This window comes from Rhamphochromis sp. 'chilingali' (genome assembly GCF_963969265.1).
Source record: "Rhamphochromis sp. 'chilingali' genome assembly, chromosome: 1".
Taxonomy (NCBI): domain Eukaryota; kingdom Metazoa; phylum Chordata; class Actinopteri; order Cichliformes; family Cichlidae; genus Rhamphochromis; species Rhamphochromis sp. 'chilingali'.
This window is the reverse complement of record NC_137929.1, coordinates 60,075,444-60,098,723: the sequence shown is the minus strand read 5'-3', so window position 1 is coordinate 60,098,723 and position 23,280 is coordinate 60,075,444. Positions and strand designations below refer to the sequence as shown.

General features: G+C 41.9%; 1 protein-coding gene and 2 long non-coding RNA genes across 3 annotated transcripts in view; 1 reads left to right on the top strand and 2 right to left on the bottom strand.

The window, feature by feature from the left end:
• LOC308410625 (protein turtle-like) overlaps positions 1-23,280 on the bottom strand; it is a 321,861-nt gene that overhangs the window by 282,532 nt on the left and 16,049 nt on the right. The window lies entirely within an intron of this gene.
• On the bottom strand, positions 9,737-15,886 carry LOC308412741. The gene is made up of 2 exons (XR_013974619.1): positions 15,074-15,886; positions 9,737-14,835 (listed from the first exon to the last, which is right to left on the bottom strand). It is a non-coding gene; the product is annotated as an uncharacterized lncRNA (long non-coding RNA).
• On the top strand, positions 20,416-22,398 carry LOC308412990. Its single transcript, XR_013974649.1, has 3 exons — positions 20,416-21,037; positions 21,602-21,649; positions 21,733-22,398. It is a non-coding gene; the product is annotated as an uncharacterized lncRNA (long non-coding RNA).

Sequence of the window (23,280 nt, the reverse complement as noted above, 5' to 3'; positions counted from 1 at the left end):
TGGGTGTCAAAAAAGGATGCAGGAACTGAGGAACTGGTTTACGCCCTGCTGGACACACAAAGCGACACGACATTTGTTGACCAGGAACTGAGTGATGTACTAAAGGCAGATTCCTGTCCAGTTAAGCTGAAGTTAACTACTATGATCGGACGTGACGCGATTGTAAAGAGCCAAAGAGTCTCAGGGCTTTGTGTTCAGGGTTATCGCTCTTCTTTCCTCATCAACCTTCCTCCTGCTTATACCAAGGATTGCATACCGGTAAACAGAGCCCATATCCCAATAAGCGAGACAGCTAAAGGATGGAATCATCTCTCCAAGGTCATAGAAGAGATTCCACCTCTACAGGACTGTGAGGTTGGTTTATTGATAGGCTATAATTGTGCACGAGCAATGGCACCAAGAGACGTCATAACGGGAGGAGACGATGAGCCTTACGCAATCCGTACCGACTTAGGATGGAGCATAGTTGGTGGTGCGTCGACATACCCCGACACTTCAAGTACGGCGGGACAGTGCTTCCGAGTTGCAGTCAGGGAGCTCCCACCAGTCACCCCGGCAGATGCCATTCGCATTCTAGAGTCTGACTTTAAGGATGCTAAGGAAGACGGCAAACCAGTGTCTCAGGAGGACATCCTGTTCCTGGACAAACTCAAGAACCACATCAAAAGGAACAGTCTAGGTCACTACGAGATGCCGTTACCATTTAAGGAGAGACCTACCTTACCTGACAACAAACAGCTTGCAGTCATGCGTCTGAGGCATCTAAAGAGGAAGCTGTTAAAGGATGAAGGGTACAAAGAACAGTATGTCAAGTTCATGGAGGAGGTCATAGAAAAGGGTGATGCAGATGTAGCCAGATGGACTACTCGCCTTTCTTTTTCTCTCTCTCCTGCGCTCATTCTTTTCGCTGCACAACTAGGTTAATTGGGAACCAACCTGCATATTGATTGCAGGGTGGCGTATAAAGCTAAGCCGGTGTTTTTGTTGGATCATTCCTCCCGTGCATTCAGCGCAAAGCAGCAGTAAATGTTGGCACACTGCGACGGACTGATCAGCAAGAGCAGATCATATGACAGCTACAGCGTGGCAGTTTGTTTTATTCCGACGTTGCGGAGAGAGGTGCTCGTGTTATCCCCACCAGCTGAGAGTAGCTCCGGTCCTGGGGGTTTGACTGCTGTATTCACCTCTTCGTGGCAAATCGCCCAACTCAAATCGGAAGAGTGAAACGTCTTCCCAGCCGCTGTTGTGAGGACTCCTCCTCGGTGGAGCCTGCTGTCTTGTCTCATTCTGTCTTGTTTTAGCTTGTCTTATCTTGTTTTTATTAAGTAGGCTTACCTTTTTCTGGTTCGCCTGGTTTTATTCTATTTTATTCTGGACTGTTGCTCGTACCCACGCTTCTGTGATCGGGCTGAAGCGACCCTCTGCCCGAGTGTCATGCTGGGACTTTAAATCGCCTTGGTTGCTGGTCTCAGCCGGTGGGGAGCCAGATCGGCTTGCGATTGAGAATAATTACTACCAGCACGAGTGGTAGTTTGACCTGTGGGGTATAAGCCTTCCTGCGTGTGTGTGTGTGTGTGTGATTTCTTTTATTAAAGTTTTTAAAGTGTGTTTTAGTTTTTTGTGATCTGTAGCGAGCCTGACGCTCAGTGTCCTTTTATTCTTTTAACATATTTTTCTGTGTTTTATTTCAGTGAACGGAGGACGTGCCAGTGGCCCTGGGACCTCAGGTGGTGGGTCGTTTTCACACTTTCTTTTGTACAGCACCGGGTGGGCTGCAGTGATTCTTTTTGTGTGATTTTCTTTTGGTTCCACGGCTGCTGGTAAGTCCAAGTTCCATGATTGTTTTATTTTCACTTTAGGACACTGTCAACAATGACGCTACATCTTGATTTTTAATATTTTATTTATTTTTACTATAAATAAAACTGTTTTAATATTGGAGCCAACCTGCCTCAGTGTGCATCCTTGAATCTGTGTGGCCTCCTTTTATCCATTTTTCTTAAATATATTTCCTGGGGGTGAAATTCCCCTAGGTGGCGTTGTCATTTTATTATTTCCTTTTATCTAACCCCGCCGACCACTTGGTCACACAGAGGAGGTCCACGATGATGGGAAAGAGGGCGAAAAATGGTACATACCTCATCACGGTGTATTCCACGACAAGAAGCCAGGCAAACTGCGCATGGTGTTTGACTGCTCTGCCAAGTACCAGGGAACCAGTCTGAATGATCATCTGCTCACTGGTCCTGACCTGATGAACAATCTCAACGGCGTACTCCTTCGCTTCCGGTTACACTCCACTGCATTGATGAACGACATAGAGAAAATGTTTCACCAATTTCATGTGAGGAAGTCGGACCAGGATTACCTGCGCTTCCTTTGGTGGAAGAAAGGAGATCTCGGTGTACAACCCCAAGAATACCGTATGAGGGTGCAGCCTCATCACCTGGTTGTGCGAACTACGGATTGAAGCATTTGGCTACAGAAAATAAAGACCAATTCCCATTAGGCTCTCAGTTCATTCTGAGATTTCTATGTCGACGATGGAGTCACAAGTACAGACAGCTCAGAGAAGGCTATCAAGTTAGCAGAAGAAGCCAGAAGACTTTGTGCCCTGGGTGGTCTTAGGCTCCACAAGTTTGTGTCCAACGACAAAGCTGTCCTGGAAAGCATACCAGCAACTGAACGTGCATCAGACATTAAAGACCTCAACCTTGCCTTTGATAACTTACTTTCGGAGAGAGCGTTGGGTATCCAATGGCACGTCGAATCAGACTGCCTGAAGATCAGCACCAACCTTAAGGAACAGCCTGCAACGCGTTGAGGCATATTGTCCATTGTTGCATCCCTGTACGATCCCTTGGGTCTCATAGCCCCTTTTTTGCTCATTGGAAAGGAAGTGATGCAGCAGATGTGCTGCCATGGAACAGGTTGGGACGACCCTCTAACCAACGAACTTCGTCCACGGTGGGAGAAATGGAAAAACGACCTCAACAACTTGGAGAGGATAAATATACCCTGAAGTTACGCCCCGGCAGATTTCGGAAAGGTTATCAAACGTGAGTTACATCACTTCTCCAACGCAAGCACTACCTGCTATGGACAGTGTTCATATCTGAGGCTTAGCAATGAAGAAGGAGACATCCACTGTGCACTAGTCATGGCCAAATCTCGCGTTGCCCCAACAAAGGTCACCACGATCCCAAGATTAGAGTTGACGGCTGCAGTCATCTCTGTGAAAACCAGCAATGTTTTGAAGGAAGAACTTGGATATGCGGACATTGATGAGCATTTTTGGACTGATTCCAAGGTTGTACTAGGGTACATCAATAACGAGACTCGACGTTTTCACAGATTCGTAGCCAACCGTATCCAGAAGATACATCTCTACACGAATCAAAGGCAATGGAGATACGTCCCTACCGACCAGAATCCTGCGGATCGTGCTTCTAGAGGTTGTTTCGTCAATGAGCTAATATTATCGAACTGGTTTACCGGCCCTGCATTTCTATGGGAAAAGGGAGTTGACCTCTCAGCAGAGGTGGCTCCGGAACTATCAGTTGGAGATCCAGAAGTTAAGGAAACACGGACTCTAAACACGGAAACTATAGAAGAAGATTCTCTTACTTATCGGCTGGCAAAGTTCTCGTCCTGGACTCGCGCCATCTGTGCAGTGGCTCGCATTCTTCGAAGGATCAACAAGGATAAGTCAATCGGCCTCTCTACAATGCAGGAAAGAGAAGAAGCCGAGCGCCTCATCATCAAAGATCTGTAGAGACAAACATACTCGGAGGAAGTGCGGCTATTGAAGAAAGGTTGTCAGCTGCCACCTCATAACAAGCTACATCAGCTCAACCCCTTCTTGGACAACAATGGTGTGATTAAGGTGGGAGGTCGACTCCGTGATTCAAACCTTCCTCTCTTAGTCAAACACCCTACCATCATTTCAAAGGAACATTATGTTACTAGGATGATCATAGCATACTGTCATGAAGAAGTCAAGCATCAAGGCAAGGGGATGACTCTCAGTGCAATTAGGACAAGAGGTTACTGGATACCAGGAATTGGTAGGACGGTTGCATCCTATCTTCGTCGATGTGTAGTTTGTTGGAAGCTTCGGAGACGGACAGAAGAACAGAAAATGGCCGATCTCCCTCCAGAGCGAGTAAATCCATCCCCACCCTTTACCTACTGTGGAATGGATTGCTTTGGACCCTTCTATAGCAAGCAAGGACGTAGTGTGCGAAAACGATATGGTCTCCTTTTCACCTGCTTCTCCTCCAGAGCCATCCATATTGAAATGCTGGAGGATCTATCTACAGACTCAATCATAATTGGACTGCGCTGCTTCATTGCTATACGTGGAGCAGTGCGCCAGATCAAATCTGACCAAGGCAGTAACTTCCTAGGAGCCAAGAATGAACTGCAGGAAGCCCTCGCGGAATTAGATGGTGATAAACTGACAAACTTCCTTTCTAAGAAGCAGTGTGACTTCATCCTAAATGCTCCTGGCTCAAGTCATGTTGGGGGAGTGTGGGAGCGTCAAATTAGAACAGTCAGGAGTGTTCTCAACGCGACCCTTGGACTCTCACCTGGAAACCTATCTGATGCTTCCCTCCGAGCATTCTTCTATGAAGCAATGACGATAGTTAATAGTCGTCCTCTCACTATTGAAAACCAACAGTCTTGAGCTACTGACACCAAACCACTTACTTACCCTGAAGTCTACCATGGCCCTTCCTCCCCCCGGCAAGTTCATAAGGGAAGATATGTATGCGAGAAAGAGATGGCGCCACGTACAATATTTGGCCGAGCAGTTCTGGAGCCGTTGGCGGAAAGAGTACTTGGCCAACATTGCCTTTAGACAACGCTGGCACACCCCAAAGAGAAACCTGCAGATCGGGGATATAGTCATAATGAAGGATGAAGACTTGCCCAGAAATGAATGGAGGTTGGGAAGAGTCGTAGAGATGGACTGGTTAGGAGAGTGAAGTTCTGTCTAGGTGTCAGGAGACTTGGCAAAAATGGTGAACGTCTTACTAAGCGGTCAGTGCTCGAACGGGCAGTTCAAAAACTAGTCTTATTGTTGGAAAATGACTAGTTCATTCCTTGCATACTATGCTTCTGTTGTTTGGTCATTATTTGTATTATGAAATCATTTGTGTTCTCTCTTCCTATGGTTATGGAGTTATGATGTTTGTTACACTAATGATTTGGTGGGAGTGTAAATGACTCAGATTATTTATCTTATTGATATTTTTCAAACAGTTAAATCCCTGAATGAATTATACCTTATAATATAGATTAGACTCTTATTTTGAAATTCGGAAAGGATTTGTCTCTGTGTTTCAGTTTGGCTTAGCTGTAAATGGTAAATGGCCTGTATTTATATAGCGCTTTACTAGTCCCTAAGGACCCCAAAGCGCTTTACATATCCAGTCATCCACCCATTCACGCACACATTCACACACTGGTGATGGCAAGCTACATTGTAGCCACAGCCACCCTGGGGCGCACTGACAGAGGCGAGGCTGCCGGACACTGGCGCCACCGGGCCCTCTGACCACCACCAGTAGGCAACGGGTGAAGTGTCTTGCCCAAGGACACAACGACCGAGACTGTCCAAGCCGGGGCTCGAACCGGCAACCTTCCGATTACAAGGCGAACTCCCAACTCTTGAGCCACGATCGCCTGTAGGCCTGAGAGTGTGTGTAATTGTGTAGAGAGAGAGGAATTTATTGTCTGGTGTCATAAAAGGAGACAGGAAGCTACAGTTTGGGGGGTTGCTGATGATGATGCTTGTACCTTTAATAAAAACTCATAATTGTTATAAACTTAGAAGCAGGAGACTCTCCACCTTAAACGTAAATGTAAGACAATAAGAGGCCAATGGCCCAGTGGATGCAGAGTGGGAGTCTCAGTAATATGTTAACTCTGTTTTCTATGTTGTGTAGAGGAATCTGGTGTAGTTTGGGTGAGGAGATTACTTTTATGACCCCCAGGAAATCACGTATACAGAGACACACACAGTGCTTTAACTGTTACGACACACCCACACATACATGCACACTCCCTCACATGCACTCACATAGTGTAAATGACCCAGATTATTTATCTTATTGATATTTTTCAAACAGTTAAATCCCTGAATGAATTATACCTTATAATATAGATTAGACTCTTATTTTGAAATTCGGAACGGGCAACTTCCGGGAAGGAAGATCGTACTGCTACTGCTTGCTGCAGAAAAGGTTAATGAGAAGGTTATCGTTTTCCATCCATCTTTAAATTAGCATCTAGCCGGAAGGCGAACAGGTATGTTTGTGTGTTATACTTGTTGTTTACATTTCGGACAATTTGTAAATGTATTACTTGATTGTTAATAAGTTTATGAGTGATCTAGCAGGCTGATGCTAGCACCTCTTGTGCCTTTTCTGTGAATTAATTAGCATAACGGAAACGTGGTTATATCAAGTGAATCTTTATTTTGTTTTATGTTATGATTACAGCTCTTACGATGTGTCTATGGTAACTTGTGAATAAATGGGTTGGAATACCCCACCATGGTCCATCCGTAATGATCATTGAGTGCATCGTCTGAATAAAGTCCGGCTGGAATGCTACACATAGACATATGGGTACGCGCATACACAGGCACTCAAGTGCTCCTGCATACACTCAGACACACAGAGTTCGCAGCACACCATGGGGGTTTTATGATGGATCGCTTCTACAAAACTGTGTTTCACAGACAGAAGAGTGAAGATCTGCAGAGGGACACCAGCCTGGCACATCTCCCCTTCTAGAAGATGCGTGCTTAAATGAAGATGAATAAAGTTTTTTGTGAAAAGGACTACTGAGTCCGGTGCATCTCTGGAGGCCCGAGGAATAAAAAGAACCGGGCTGAAACTGATTTCTTAACACTTATAAGAAATGAACAAAAAGAAAGATCACATTGAGCAATAAACTTACCTTGACTTAAATATTTGTTCGGGTTGCTGTTAGTGACTGATGTTGAGACTTTGTGCATTTGAGAGTACCTAAAGAATTTATTTACAGTAGCTTGCAAAAGTATTCGGCCCCCTTGAACTTTCCCACATTTTGTCACATTACAGCCACAAACATGAATCAATTTTATTGGAATTCCACGTGAAAGACCAATACAAAGTGGTGTACACATGAGAAGTGAAACGAAAATCATACATGATTCCAAACATTTTTTTACAAATAAATAACTGCAAAGTGGGGTGTGCGGAATTATTCAGCCCCCTTTGGTCTGAGTGCAGTCAGTTGCACATAGACGTTGCCTGATGAGTGCTAATGACTAAATAGAGTGCACCTGTGTGTAATCCAATGTCAGTACAAATACAGCTGCTCTGTGACGGCCTCAGAGGTTGTCTAAGAGAATACTGGGAGCAACAACACCATGAAGTCCAAAGAACACACCAGACAGGTCAGGGATAAAGTTATTGAGAAATTTAAAGCAGGCTTAGGCTACAAAAAGATTTCCCAAGCCTTGAACATCCCACGGAGCACTGTTCAAGCGATCATTCAGAAATGGAAGGTGTATGGCACAACTGTAAACCTATCAAGACAAGACCGTCCACCTAAACTCACAGACCGAACAAGGAGAGCGCTGATCAGAAATGCAGCCAAGAGGCCCATGGTGACTCTGGACGAGCTGCAGAGATCTACAGCTCAGGTGGGGGAATCTGTCCATAGGACAACTATTAGTCGTGCACTGCACAAAGTTGGCCTTTATGGAAGAGTGGCAAGAAGAAAGCCATTGTTAACCAGTGTTGGGAATACTATTACTACGTTATTAAGTAACGCGTTACAGTAACTACGTTATTATTGTGGTAACGAGAACGGTAACTAGTTATTATGCCAAAACCAGGAGCGCGTTACTCGTTACTGGGATTTAGATAGGCTCGTTATTCATTACTTCATGTGGTGGCTATCGCGGAGCTTCCACAGATTCAATAACATTAGCAAGAGGTGGAGGCCAGCAGGTGGATGAAGGAAAAGGGAGGCAAGAGGAGAGACCCGAAGCGGCCGCCGGTCCGAGTGTCAGGTGAACTGAACTCCAGGTAAGAAGTTATGACCTGCAGTCTATCTGGGTCAGATATAAACGTTTAGTTTAGTTGGAGTATATTTTTTTTATGCTGACTTTTTCGTACTGCGTGCTAGCTAGCATGATGGACTTTCTATACAGCTGGGTGGGTGCTATGATGTTACTGATGTTGAACTTTATTTTGTTCATAAGGTTAGTTAGTAGAGTTGAGAACCGTCCCATAAAAAAACGGAATCGTCTCATATTCAGAGAAAATATTACACGTTTCTTATTGAGGTGAAAAGGAACACAGTTTGTCCCGGACTTCAGCTACAATGAAAAAGACACAAAGCTGGAGTTATTGTGCATCTTTACACTGCACAGCTGCCTCTTCTTCTCTCATTCCCTCCCCTCCCTCTCCTGTTTCTACTTCAATCATGAAACTAATCAATGATCAGCTGATCGGCTTTTCTCTCTTGTTTATTTATCGCCCACTTTGCGCCAGAAAGAGGAAACCAGCGGATGTCGCGTTAAACAACAGCAGCACGTTTGATCAGGTGTTGTTAGAATTTATTTAATATTAATTTCTAGTATCAGCTGACGTTTGCTGGAGTCACAGCTGTAAAGCTGCTGGTCATGATATCGATTTGGTTATCTGGTGAGAGGGAAACATGAAGGTGAAACTGAATCATCAGAGCTGAACAGGTGATGGAGAAACAGGTTTACCTTTTAGGTGACATAAATGAGTTGAAGGGAAGTGATGAACTGTTTCTGAGAGACAAATAACAGCAGGATCCTTTTCTAAGTAGCTGACAGCTGGTAACTGTACAGGGGCGGGTCTAGCAAAGTGTTGCCAGGGGTCCATGTAGGGCATTAACAAGGAAAGGGGGCACAAAGAAATACTTTTCTTTCTTATTCTCATTTAAAATGTCTCGCTTTTAACAAATAATTATCTGAATCTTACAACAAACAGTTGATAGATTGATGCATATATACCATCAGAACAGTGTACATCACTGTCACAACAGTGTTTATTTTCATTCAAAAGCTTTATGATTTTTCCTATAGTGGTGGGCCAGTCTCTAGTCAAAATGCCCGGGCCGATTTTTTTCACCCAGTCCAACCCTGTATGCAGCTCATCTGCATTCTGGTGTTACCTGCATCTTCCTATTCAGAAGGCAGAATTTCCGAGTTCTGAGTACAATCGAAAGCACCACGACTGCAGTTTTTGTGTTGGATGTAAAAAGCAGGCTAGAATCATGGCAGCGGTCAACGACGGTCCAGGCGTGCGATTTCTCTCATGGAAATATGCACATTATTTTTTCCTTTCTATTGGTAGGTGGCACAGTGCACTTGTGGCAAGTAAGCAAGCTAGAAGACTGGCAATCTTGCTGGGTTACGGAAGCAACACATTAACAAGAGAATTCTGAGTATGATTTATATATAACACAGTTATATATACAGTGTCAAAGGAACCTGTCTTTGAGTGAAGATTTAAGGTGACAGGAAATATAAATAAATGCAGCTTGAATCTTTGCTGCAGCTCAGTATTTGACACAGAGTTCATTCACTGCTGTAATAACTAATAATGATTGAAAAGATAACTTTAATATTGGCCATATTATATTTACATCACCAAAGTGAGATGACTTTAGTCTCATGAACAACATTAGGTAATTGTCATTTACTAGCTAATCTTAAAACGACTGTTCAGTACAAAAATGAGGCCCAATAATCATGATTTCACAGTCATGTGGTCTCAGCCTCAGATACTTGTCAAATAAAAGCTCATGTAGAAACAAACAAACAAATGAACAAAAGATTTTCTCCTTCATTTCTGTCAAATAATGCTGTATGAAACATTTCCAGCTGTTAGTGTCTTGGTTGCTAGGCAACCTGGGCAGCATGATGGAGGCTAGACCGTCCCATTTCACAAGCCTACAAGCCTGTCACTTCCGGCCTTAGCGGTCTTTGAGTACGCGGCCCTTGAGGACATTTAAGGCTGCAGACCCTGAATTGGGATACAGCCTATGATTCACATTTTACATTAACAACATCCTCACTCATGGTTTATATATGGCCACTAGAGGGAGATGTTGGACTTTAAATACTAACTAATCAGTCAAGTTAGATGGTCACCACTGCCGTAACATATTTCTGCTGGAGGTTACTTCCTGTCAAGAGATATATTCTTAAACACTTCTTCAGCTTCGAATCAGAGAGGAGAAACACACAGATTTACTTGCAGCAAGGGCAGCCACAGAGCACTCGCACGGGAGTGAGGGCTCCGGGACCTGCGCCCTGCCACTGCCCTGGTCTTTATTTATATACACCAGTGGGTGTGTTTGTTCATTACATTGGAATGTGGATGTGTGTGTGGGGTCAGAGTGTGACCCCATAAAGACTTCCCTAAACCTGCTGGTCTGGAAGTCCAGTGGTTCATCTAAACAAAAGGCACTTAGACTAAAACAGATATAGCTACGTTTATCCTACCATAAAACAATAAGAGAAGGTACAACCTCTCCCATGCTCCCAGGATGTGGGTGTGAATGCCAGAGCACTCTGGAATGCACACAAAGTCTTTGCAGACTATTAAGGATCAAACATCCTATCACTACACAATTGATTATACACCTCTAAGCATATATGGTTAAATATTTCTTAATACAAATGACAATAATAAAATCTAAACCCATCATCACCACCCATGTTACGAAATCAGTTTTACCTCGGTTCTTTTATTCCTCGAGCATCCAGAGATGGCACCGGACTCAGTAATCATTTTCACAAAATCTTTATTCATCTTCATTTATGCATGCACTTGTAGAAGGGAAGACGAGGCCCGTGTCCCTCTCCAAATCTTCACCCCTTTGTTAGTTACAGCCAGCTTTATAGAGGCGACCCTATCATAAAACCCCCCACGGTGTGCTGCAAACCCTGTGTCTATGTGCACAAGCACATGAATGCCTACATGTGTGCGTTCCCACGTGTCTATGTGAGTGCTCGTGTGTGTGTGTGTACGCATACCTGTGTGTATGTGTGAGTGCACATGAGTGAGTGTGCGTGTGGATGTGTGTGCGTGACAGTTAAAACACTGTGGGTGTAGGTGACTCCCTAGGTCATAAAACCCATCTCCCTTCCAGACCACAGTTATCCAGTTACAAATGTTGAGACCCCCACCCAAACATCCTCTGGGGAATTTCCACTCAGCATTAACTCCTCTTTGTCTTACTTTCACAGTTCAAGTGGGGGAGGGGTCTCCTACAATCTACTCCTAAGTTCACGACACAGTGAAGCCTTTATTATATTGAGGGCAGTGTCTCTACAATAGTTCTACATTCTATGTTAACACATTTCTAAACTCTAAAATAAGCTAAACACTCCTACACCCAACAGCCTAAGTCATCAAAAGGTCAACATGCAGTATTCTACCATATGCAAACTTATATCATTAAAAGATTATACTGACTACCTAAGTACAATTTTCTATTGACACTTCCTGTTAAAAGGAATGTTCTCCTTCTCACTTTCACCAATGTCCTTGCTCGTAGGAATATTTGGGTTTTCTCTGTTTTCTTCTATTATTGTAGAGTTTTTACATTACAGTTTTAAGTGTCTCGGGGCAAATGTTGCAATTTGACACTATATTCACAAAATTGAACTGAACATCTGATTTAACAAACAATGACTTGATTTAACATTTAGCTTTTATATTTTACATTTCAAATTGTGTTTGAAATATGAAAGGCTACAAATATTTTTCTAAATGTTGTAAAAAATGACTCGACAAAACATGTTTTTGTTAGGTTTTGAGCTAAATGTGAAAAAATGTTGCCGTTCATTTCAGCATGTTTCGCTTTACAAATGGTGCCCCATAGTGATCTACTCTAGCGCTCGTGAACGTTTTCTTAGTGTTAACCCGTGACTTCGTCTAACCAACCTTTCCTGTGTGTAGTTTTCCCAGACCTCTGACCTACCCGCCGTTTGGACGTGTGTGAGTTGGAGTGTGAGAGAGCCTTCCCTTTCCCAGACCTCCCTTTGGCCCTTGGAACCCTGGATTCCTCCACTGTATATATTCTGCACCTGGTGATTGTGTGAATAAAACTGGTTTTTGAACTGAATCCTGCTCTGACCTGAGTCCCCGCGATCACACGTGACAGTCCCAGTGTACAGCAAGCTGCATACAAACCGTTTTCGTGTTTCCTGATATTTGTTCTTGGTAATGGTAAATGGAGGCATTATTATATAGTGCTTTTCCATGCTATCTAAGCACTCAAAGTGCTTTACAAAAAGCATTTTTTTTTTTAAATCTGATGATCTACAGCGTTTTCTGTCTAACATTCACATACATTCATATTCTGATGGAGGCACTGGAGAAAAACTTGGGGTCAATATCTTCCCCAAAACAATAAACTGCATGCCCAATATTTGGCAAGCAGGCTGAAGCAAAAACAAATTAAAAACACTAACCTTCTAATCAGCAGAGGACTTTCTATACCCCCTAAGCTACCCCAAATGTTCTGCTAATAGAAACACTGGATTTAAAAACACTTCACAGATTTAAAAAAAATAAATAAAAAGTTACACACTCTATGCTCGCTCCTCTTCCGTAGGTGCTGAAGTACAGCCACCCCTCTGTTTGTACATCTGCGCTCATGCGGTGACCAAAAATAATACCTCATAAATGTGTTCAAAAAATTAAGTCTGCTTTAAAAATGTGAGAGGTACAAAGTAGAGGCATTTTGTGCCAAAATGCAGTGAATAAAAGTAAAACGTTTCCAGAAAAACAAATGCCAACATAAAGTACAGATACCTTAAAATTCTACAGAAGTACTATAAAGATTTATTTGTACTTCGCTACTTTCCACCTCTGCTACCATCTGCCTATGACCTGAAAAGGAGAGCTCCATCTTGAAATGTTTCAACTCCTAAAATCTGAGCTAGCGAAACAAGCCGATGAATTAGCATTTCACCCTCTCTTTTAAATTTAGCCATTTCTGCCTCTGAATGGCCTCAAACTGAGGTGCTGATTCCCGTCACAGAGTGCAAACTGTTCTGTCACTGAGTGTTGGAGGCCATTGAAGCCTCCTGGAACACGTCATCAGTGAAAATCAGGGATTTGATTATGAGGTCACAGAGACTGAAAAATCTACTCTTTGTTTAGGTTTCCATCCAACAGGAACTACTCTGAATATGTACAACAAACATAAAAGGGAAAACCATGGTGTGCAGTTGGAGTGCTTTCTTGGTCCAACCTATGATGAAGTATTATGGACCACATTAAAAAAAAAATATTAATCATTTTGAGAATACATTCAATATGTGAAGATTATAGTTGTGTTTTCAGACAAACTGCCACGATTGCTAGAACCTCTGAGTTAGTGATTTCAGAATCAGATTTAGTCATAGGGATGGAACTGGTCTCTTTTTTTTAGTGCACAAACACAGTGTGGTTATCGGTATAAGAACTGAAAAGATTGTGTTGAAAGATGCATGTGGAGATTTGTATAAAATGAAATGGCTGGCAGTAGATAGATGAAGGGTTATCGATGGTTACACCCCTGTGCTATAAAGAGGATGTATGTTGTATCACAAGATGACTGATCAATTTGTTTCACTAAGTTTTGTAGAGAGTATAGCAGCTGTGGCAGAAATATCAAATCCTTTTTTCTCAAAATTGAATTTTAACTTGTTTCTGGAAACAGAATTACAACTTCAATCTCACCACCATTATTTAAAAATCCCTAAAAAATCTGTACTCTGTTCTCCATTAAAATCCCATTTTAGTTCAGGAGTAACATCATTAAATTTGCTTAAATTTGTTTGAGCACATCAAAACAACTTTCCACTCACCAATTTATTACTTCCTGTTAAAGGGAACAGCCTCTGTTTCATTTGTTTATCTGCTCCAGGGCATCAACAACAACAAACCCAGCCCCATCATATAGTACGTAAGGTTACTGTAACACCTGATCAATACATGAGAATCCGTTTGATCTTACAAACAGCTGCTAAACCTGAAAAACTCATTCAATGATTCTGATTCCATTACATACAAGACACTGAATTAATTAATACTGAGGGAACAAACAGTTATTTTTTTCTAATCATCAGTGGAAGTTGAGCTTTGAGTCAAACTGAAAACCTTCTCTAAAATAAAAATAGGAAATCTTAAAATATATATGTAACTTTTCTTTTCGTGAAAACATGAACTAACACATACAAACAAGATCTAAATAAAAAGAACGTAACATGAACGTAACACTGAGATGATCAGCTGACTTGGACAGTTTTGGTGACCTCAACTTGTGTTCTTCTTGGTTTTATAATCACTTTTTTCAGTCTTACTTCAGGCAAAGTGAAAATATTGTGGGCATGATGTTCACCGCTCTGTTATTTCAGCCCAAGTATTTATCAAACTATCGTCCATCCTGGAAAAACTCTTTGGACTCCTCTGTTTTTTTTTTACTTGGATGTTATCGTTTTAGTCTCTACAGTCACAGATTATCCTTATGTTTGTTTTAGCAATGCAGGCTTCTCTGATTCTGTGTGAATAGCTGAGCCATTTCCATGGTGCAGTTCATCAGGAGGCTTGTATGAATGCTGACTCTGTTTTGGTTTTTTACATTTTCTGTATATCAAAAAACCAACAACAGCAGCAACAAGAAGAACAGCAGGAACACTCAGACCAGCGATCAGTCCAACAGATTGTTCCTCCTTCCCTCCATCCTCCTTCCCTCCATCCTCCTTCCCTCCATCCTCTGTGTCTCCTCCTGTCTGACCTGCAGGTGAGAAACAGGTGTGAGGTGTCAGCTGTCAGGTAGGTGATGAGTGAAGAACAGAACAGAATCCATTTCCTCTTCAAACTGCTGTCAGACATTATCTACTGCACTCTGATCACATCACTCAGACCAGCTGCTTTCTACAAAGTCTCATCAACAACATCTTTAGAAACAAACATCAACAACCAGGAAGCAGCTTCACCTCTGATCACACACACACTCAACTCTACTCACTTACCTGAAACAGTCAGGTTGAAGGTGTTGATGGTCTCCCATGATCTTGTCTCTCCAGTGAAGACACGACACTTGTATGTTCCAGTGTCATTAATCGTCACATTGTTCAGAATCAAAGACACGTCTCCATCCTTCATCTGTCTGTCCTGCAGATCCACCCGGTTCATAAAAGATGGATGCTGACCATCAGGATCAAACTGCTTGTCTCTGTACGAAAGTATATATTCATCTCCCAGGTCAGCTCTGTTCCACTCCACACCTATGTTGTTGTTGTTTGGAGCTCGACATGTAAGAATGATGTTCTGTCCAGACTCAGCTGTGATGGTTCTTTGGTCTGAAAGAGGAAGCAACACAGAGCAGAGAGGTTATATTACACATTGTTCACACTGAGAGTTGCTGTGTTCAGTGATACTGAACAAAATGAGAGCTGTTATCATTGAGAGGATGAGGAGAAGATAAAGGTGCTGCAGAGCTACATTAAGTGAAATCTAAGAGGAGGAAAAAACTGTTTGTTCCAGCTATCATTAAAGCGAAAAATGCTGCTAGCACATTTAGTGCCACTGCACACCCACCCTCAGCAGATCTAACTTTAATTCTATTCCTGCTCAAGCCAAAGTGTCTTTTCTGTTTTTGTGTTTTCTCTCCTTTTATAGTTTGGAGCATTTTTCAAAAAGCCAGAATCTCCTATTTCCATAGCACAGGGTTAGATTTAGTAGAAGGCTTTAACCCTCAGAGGGTTAAAACAGTGCTGTTTGTACCACTTTTTACAATAACCAAAGAGCTCATTATTTATAACAGCAGAAGTCGTATAAACACCAGCGATTCAATGCAGTTTTAAGAAGTGGTCCTTAAAGCCGGAGATATACAAACTGTGCTATGACTACACCCAGAGAGATTTATGATGTAACACATCTCCAGAAACCTGGAGGACTTAGGCTACGTCGCTGGGTTTTCGTTTGAAAACGCATCGCTTTCTCTCTGTTTTGGCCTCTTGTCCACACTGAGACGGCGTTTTCGCTGATGGAAAATGCAGCATTTTAGAAACCTCTTGAAAACGCATACATTTGAAAGCCGTGCTTTCACTTCGCAGTGTGAACAGTAAAAACGGAGACTTTCTATAACGATGACGCATATTAGTCATATGATGCAGTCATGTGACCAATTAAAGTAAGATAGCGGAGGGCATTATACAGCAGTTGTTTTGTTCGCTCTCAATTTTGACAGCCCTATTAAAGATTAATATCAGTTTGTACATGCTTCAGATAGCTTTTCTTCAAATTCTTTAATTCTCACTCGCTTTTGCAATTTTGTACTTTTGTGTTACTCGTAGCAACAACTCCACTTCATTGTTAGTCCATTTAAAAAGCTATTTTTTTGCTTTTCATCAACATTTTGCCGCGACGATTCAAAGAGCCGGAAAGTAACCATTTGAATACAAGCGCGCTGATCCACACAGGTATGCACACAGATGTTCACTGCTCGTAGACTTAAATTACACCTTTCTTGGCTGCTACTTCAAAGCACATTGTGCGCTGTCTGTCCTGCATGCTGCACAACAACATTGAATATTTAGTACTTACTGCTGTTTACACTTAGCTAGATTAATGCGATGGTGTTGTGTTTAGTATGTTGCTTTGGGTTTTTTTTTTTGCTTGTTTTCTATTCTTCTTCTCTCAACAGGTGATCCAGGAGATTTTTTTCCCTTTCTCACTGTCCCTCTCCCCTTCTGTTTTTCTTTTCCTTCATCTTTCTCTCTCCCTTTCCTGTCCCTCACTCATGTCTGTCCCGTCTGTAACAACTGAAAATAAAATAAAATAAATAATAAAAACAAAGATCGATCAAATGGACCAATACGGCAATGCCACGATGATCCATTTGGCAAAATAAATCCATTGGGTATCCTTGTTGGTCTTCAGACAACAATTCTGACGGCTAAAGAACCAAATGGGACAGACAAAAAAAAAAAAAAAAAAAAAAAAGAGCCGGAAAGTAAATAAACGGCAAGCATGCGCAGTACTGGAATGTTGCATTTTTGGCCATTTCAATGTGGACGCACACTCTGTGAAAATGACTGAAAACGCTAGTGTGGACGCGGAGCGTTTTCCGACAAAAACGCCTTTTTCAAATCTATCCAGGCTAGTGGTACACGGGTATTTTTGAAAACAGAGATCTTTTCCATTTTCATTTTTTTAAATCCCACGCCCAATCCCATGAAGGAAAACGCTGCCAGGAACATGCCAAAGCAACAGTTGGCGATATATTCCTAACCGTGTAGAAATGTTGGCCAATCAGAAGTCTAGAAGCCTGGGTGGGAAAGAGTAAACAAAGATGGTGCATAGAAGCAGAACTGAGTCCTATGTGTGGAGCGACAGTAACTTCATGTGTATATGTAAACATTTAAACACTGCATAGAGTAAAATTAACAGTAACAGTATTTTCTGTAAGTCCGCCCTTGTAACATCAAAAAAGCCGCACATCTTTGATGCTGCGCTTTCTCCATTTTCTTCGTCCACACATAAACGCAAAAACTGAGTTTTTGAAAATCTCCACCCTGGCAGGAGTTTCTAACAATCTCTGTTTTCAGTGACCGAAAACATCGTTTACGTGTGGACAAAAGGTGCAAACACATGGAAAAATCTGCGTTTTCAAAAATATCCGTGTACGTGTGGACGTAGCCTTAAACTCACCTAACCTCCCTTGTCATTGTCCTGTAATCAGCACAATAAGGCAAACATCTCCACTGAGACCAATTAATGCAGTGACACCTATAGCCTGGGGAAAACTGCTAGATTTCCTGTAGTCCAGATGATAGATGGGAGTGGCTGGATGCATGTTGGTAGACAAGAAACCAGAAGATGAAAGAGCTTGAAGGCTGATCTAATTTAAGTGGAAATGGACTAAATGGTCAAATTGATTTCATATCCACAGAGTGCTCACCTGTCCTACCCTTCACGCCACAAAGCTGCATTTTAGCCACATTACAGTTGTCTCCCTCAACTAGCGTGCAGTTACCTTGTTGTGGTTCACAGTCCAACAACAGCTACAAGGGATTCACCTACACATACATCAGGCTTAGCATGCAGCACAACAAGAACAGGCGGACTCTTCTGTATCAACTATATTAACATCTGAAGCTGTGCCTTTACAGCCCTCTGCATCTACAATTCCTGTGGTCTTTACTCCTCTTTTATTAGTGCAGCCTCTTCCTCCTGCTTCACCGCAGCCTCCAGCTACTGTTATGATGCCGCAAGATGCCAATCTATAGAACGTATGTGGATAAGTGTCGCCACTCAAACAATATCGCTTCATAATCGCTGATAAGGAGACGAAGTCAAAAGCCAAGAAGCCAAGACTTATAGTGAACTCTTCAGATGTTGACAGTCTACTCCACTGTCACATCCACCTGTCCATTATCCTGCACCATCACATCTACAGCACTCCTACCCAGCACCCTTTTCTGCAACTCCTTGCCTTCTCTCATCTAACAAGTATGATGGAGATGGTAATTGCTTCATCATATGTGAGCCAAATTCCTGCGGTCAGAGGATTTAGGTCGGTTCTATCCTGCAGTGTTCCAACAAGTCTTCACACACTAAGCCGGTTTTATTGTCCCACAAACCTGTCCATCCACTTTTTGGTTGAGGAGGGTCACCCGCCCCAGATGTACTCAGGGGCGGTTCTACAAGATCCTGACTGTACGGCATTGGAAGCCAGATGACGTAGGCCATTTCTGAATGTTCATTGGTTGGCAGGTGAAAAAAGAGCAGGAAGTGATAGCAGAGTTTACAAAGAACAAGAGAACCTAAAAAACTTCAAAGATCAAAAAATAAAGCACGAAAAGCAAAGACAGTGACTGTAGCGATACTTGTCTTTGTTTTTAACACTCGGGAGCTTTTGGTATGTTAGCCTTCGCTCTGCTCCCCGGCTGGCTGACAGACCACAAACAACACGAGCAACAGACGCCACAGACCGATTAAAGCACAGAATCTGTGCACTGCCATCATTTTAACCACAGATCTCACTTTAGTCAGAAGGACCGTCCCCACAGTGGTACAGATAGCAAACATGCTAACTCTACGATAAAACAAGTAGACCCCACCCAGCCGCGTGATGCATTCACGGACACAAACAAATGGAATCGACATGAAACAAATTATTTGTGAAGTATTGGCACCACGTAAACGACAAAGATACCATTTTTTCCTTTTTTATCTCAGAGGGGAAAATTTTGGTTTATTAACCTCACCTGCCGAGACAAACACGAAGATGCCAAAAAACAGCAAAGTGGAGCAGAGTGACGCAGTTACAGACATTTCCGTGTTCTTCTTTCTGATGATCGGACAAGTTTGTTCTAAATGTGCTAGTCTGATGATATTTTCTGCGAATAACAGACTATGACTTTAAAAAGTAACTATAGGAGATTCAATTTAAAGTTTAAGCACGACAAAGATTATTTGAGCTTCAGCCGATCGTTTCAATTTCAAACTTGCGTTCAGTTCTCTTAAGGTAGTCGCATTTAAGTGACGTCAGGTTCGCTGAGCTATACGAACAATAAGTGAGTCATAAGAAAAGAGGTGAAAACTAAAACAGCTCTGAGTGTTTCTTGAATGATCTCCGTAACCGCTCTCATCCATAAACAATCAGCTCCATGCTAGAGACCAAAGGACTTTAAAATCGTTCCACTGTACAACAATGTAAATATATAAAAATGAAGCCCTCCAACACTTTCCTGATTGGCGTCCTGTCTAACTTCTTAATAAGGACTAGAAAGTTTCTACCCAAATATTTGCTCATACAATTAAGGTAGCTTTAGCTTTCGTAACTGATGAGACACAAACAGAGGAATTGGTATATCTCTGATCATATAAGAATAGTATTAGACCTTATTGATTATTTACTTCTCATTTAATTTCTACAAAACTTTTGATTCCATCCAAAAAAAACCAAAAACATTCTGCACTTGATAGGTTTAGCTTTGGGGCGTTTCTTCTATAACACTGTCAAGAAATGTACACAAATGTGAATTGCTTTACAAAACTGAAGTCTATATTTTCTAAAGCATTAGATTCCACTAAATGTGAACAAAACTTTTAAAGACTCCATCAACCATGAAACTGTGAAAATAACTCAATTTCTTAAATAAAATCTGCACTGTTTATTTACGATGCAATTAGTTCTTTGTAAAATGTCAAAATGTTAGTAATTATTTTTATTTTTATCTTAACCTTGTTTCTATCTTACTTCACTATATTGTGAAATTATAAAGAACACCATTATGAATCCCTTCCCAATATTCTAAATGTTATTTATGATGTCCATCCATCCATCCATCCATCCATCCATTTTCTTCCGCTTATCCAGGTCCGGGTCGTGGGGGCAGCAGCCCAAGCAGAGAAGCCCAGACCTCCCTCTCCCCAGCCACCTCCTCCAGCTTATCCGGTGGAACACCAAGGCGTTCCCAGGCCAGCTGAGAGATATAATCTCTCCAGCGTGTCCTGGGTCTGCCCTGGGGCCTCTGGTGGGACATGCCCGGAAAACCTCTCCCAGGATGCGCCCACCTCAACTGGCTCCTTTCGATGCGGAGGAGCAGCAGCTCTACTCTGCACAGCAAAATCTCCAGTGTTAAATTAACACTAGAGAGTGTCTATATGGGTCCACACCTCTGAGTGTTAAATACAACACTGTTGAGTGTTAAATTAACACTTTTGACAGTGTTATATGTTTAAAAGTAACCTAGTCAGTTTTGAAGATTAACAAAGACTAACACTGAGCAGTGCTGATTTTCTAACACTGGAATATTTCTAACATTTTGAGTTAGTATTTGCTGATTCTCATTCCCACTGCGTCACACTCGGCTGTTTCAAGGCAAGCTGGAGGCCATCACCTGACGAAGCCAGCAGGACCACATCACCTGCAAAAAGCAGACATGAGATCCTGAGACCACCAAAGACCACCAAAGTGATCTCAAGTAAGTAAGTCTGGAATTACTTAATTGATCCTGAGGGTTATGGAACAAAAATGTCAAGTGGAAGACCCCCCCCCCCACACACACACACACACACAATTTCACCAGCACTGAGCCGGAGGATCCTCAACCCAAATGAAGTCCGTTACTGGTGGCAACTGCAGCCCCATAACCATCAGACAGCGACTGAAGAGCTTCAAAACCAAAACATCTTCAAAGGCCTCGTCTCATTGAACAACACAGAACTGACCGTTTGTGTTTAGCAAGAGAGCACCAAACATGGAACACTGAAAAGTGGACGAGAGTTTTATTCTCTCATGAGAAAAAATGTAACCTTGATGGTTCTGATGGTTTCCAATGTTACTGGCATGACAGTACCTGCCACAATGGAAGAGGAACCATAATGGTCTGGGGTCCTTTTTCCTTCAGTGGAACAATGAAGCTTCAGGAGGTGTGAGGCGTCAAACAGCTGCTGGCTATGTCCAGATGTTGCAGAGAGCATCTCTCATGACTGAGGGCCCTCGTCTGTGTTGTAACGACTGTTTTTTTTTTTTTCTTTTTTAACAGGACAACGCTACAGTACACAATGCCCGCAGGACAAGGGATTTCTTCCAGGTGAATAAAATCACTCTTTTGGAGCATCCTGCCTTGATCTAAATAAAATTGACAACCTTTTGGGATTTGTTAAGTGTCTGCAGGCTGTATGTTTTCTGAATGGCCTTTCTCCCAAACTGATGAGTCAGTGGGTTGAACAATACACTGTGCAGACTGTCAGGCATGGTTTACAGAGTGCAGATGGTCAATTGGAATAGGGTGGATGAGCTCTGATCATCTTGCACCCTACCAGCCCTCGATGCCATCTGAGGGGGAGTCAGGGCTCCAACTCCAGACTCTGAGCACAACTTTCAAGATGTCTGAGGCTGAAATGACTTTGTTGTGGACAAGTGGGTTGTTTGGCACAGTTAACCACCTAGGTGGGAAGAAAACGTTGTTTCGTTTTGATTCTAAGGAAAGTGTGTTTATTGTACATGTTATGGTTATGTTGCTCCTTTAGGTTGATCTTGCCAATTTTGCTTTGTTGTTTTGACTTAAAGTTGGTTTTGTGGTGGAGCTGTTACACCACTGAAGTAATGTGCAGATTCGTTGACCTTCTTTGAAGCACTTTGTTAGTGTGTCTGTAAATGTTGATCAAAGAGCCCCCCCTAGTGTGTTATTGGGGTAGTGCAACCTGAAGTAGTTTCTCACGTCAAAATTAATTGCTTTGGGATTCCTCAGCTCCCTTTGTTTTAAATAACTACACTTAATTAAGTGACAAAATGTGTTTATTGGTCCTCACTTCAAAATAATATAAAAATTGAAACTAGTAACTTAATGATCTAATTAATGACTGAATCCTCAGCAGCTTTGTCTGAGTGGAAAAGGGTGTGTGTGTGTGTGTGTGTGTGTGTGTGTGTTTGCATTGTGGTATTGTTGTATTTTTGCATTATCCCTATTAAACTGGTTCAGCAGTGAGAAAACAGTGTGAATGAGATTTCCTGCTTTTTGTAAAGTTTGATAAACTCTAAAATTAAGGGCTACTACAACATGGAGCTTCTTCTTTTTTTTCTTCAGTGTTGGTTCATCTGTCTGTTCAATGTTTGTTATTAGAGCTAACATAGCTCCGGTTAGCTTAGACTGACTAGACTGACCGACTAATAGATCCAAACAGTAAAATTTTAAATTTAATGTACTTTGGGTGTTTTTTTCTCTTGAGGGTTTGTTTTTATGTGAGTTTATAAGAAAGTTATTTAATTTCCAAACTTTACTTATTTTTTTACACTTAGAAACATCTGAAGAGAAAAAACAAAGATTGTTTAATTCTAGTTTCATTTATTTTTGCTGTTCATGTTTTCTCCTCATGTGCAGTGACAGAAAGAAAGAAAGGACAAATGTGATGAAACTGAACAGAAGAGAAGTGCAGTAAAGTGTGACCAAGAGGAATCATTAAATGTTAACTTCCTGTATTTTTGCTGGCAGCGAGTTAACACTAGAAGTGAAACTGTTATAGTGTTAGTGGCTGCTGTTTCATAAATTTTACTTAAAATATTTAAGTATTTGGGCACTGAGCCAGTGCCCAAATACTACAAGTATGTGTAGCTTACACTTTATAAGATAAGCATAAGAAATCTATACTTATTTTTTTCAAAAGTTAAACTTCTTGAAATGTATTATATTGAGGTAACACTGACTGAGATACTACGTTGAAT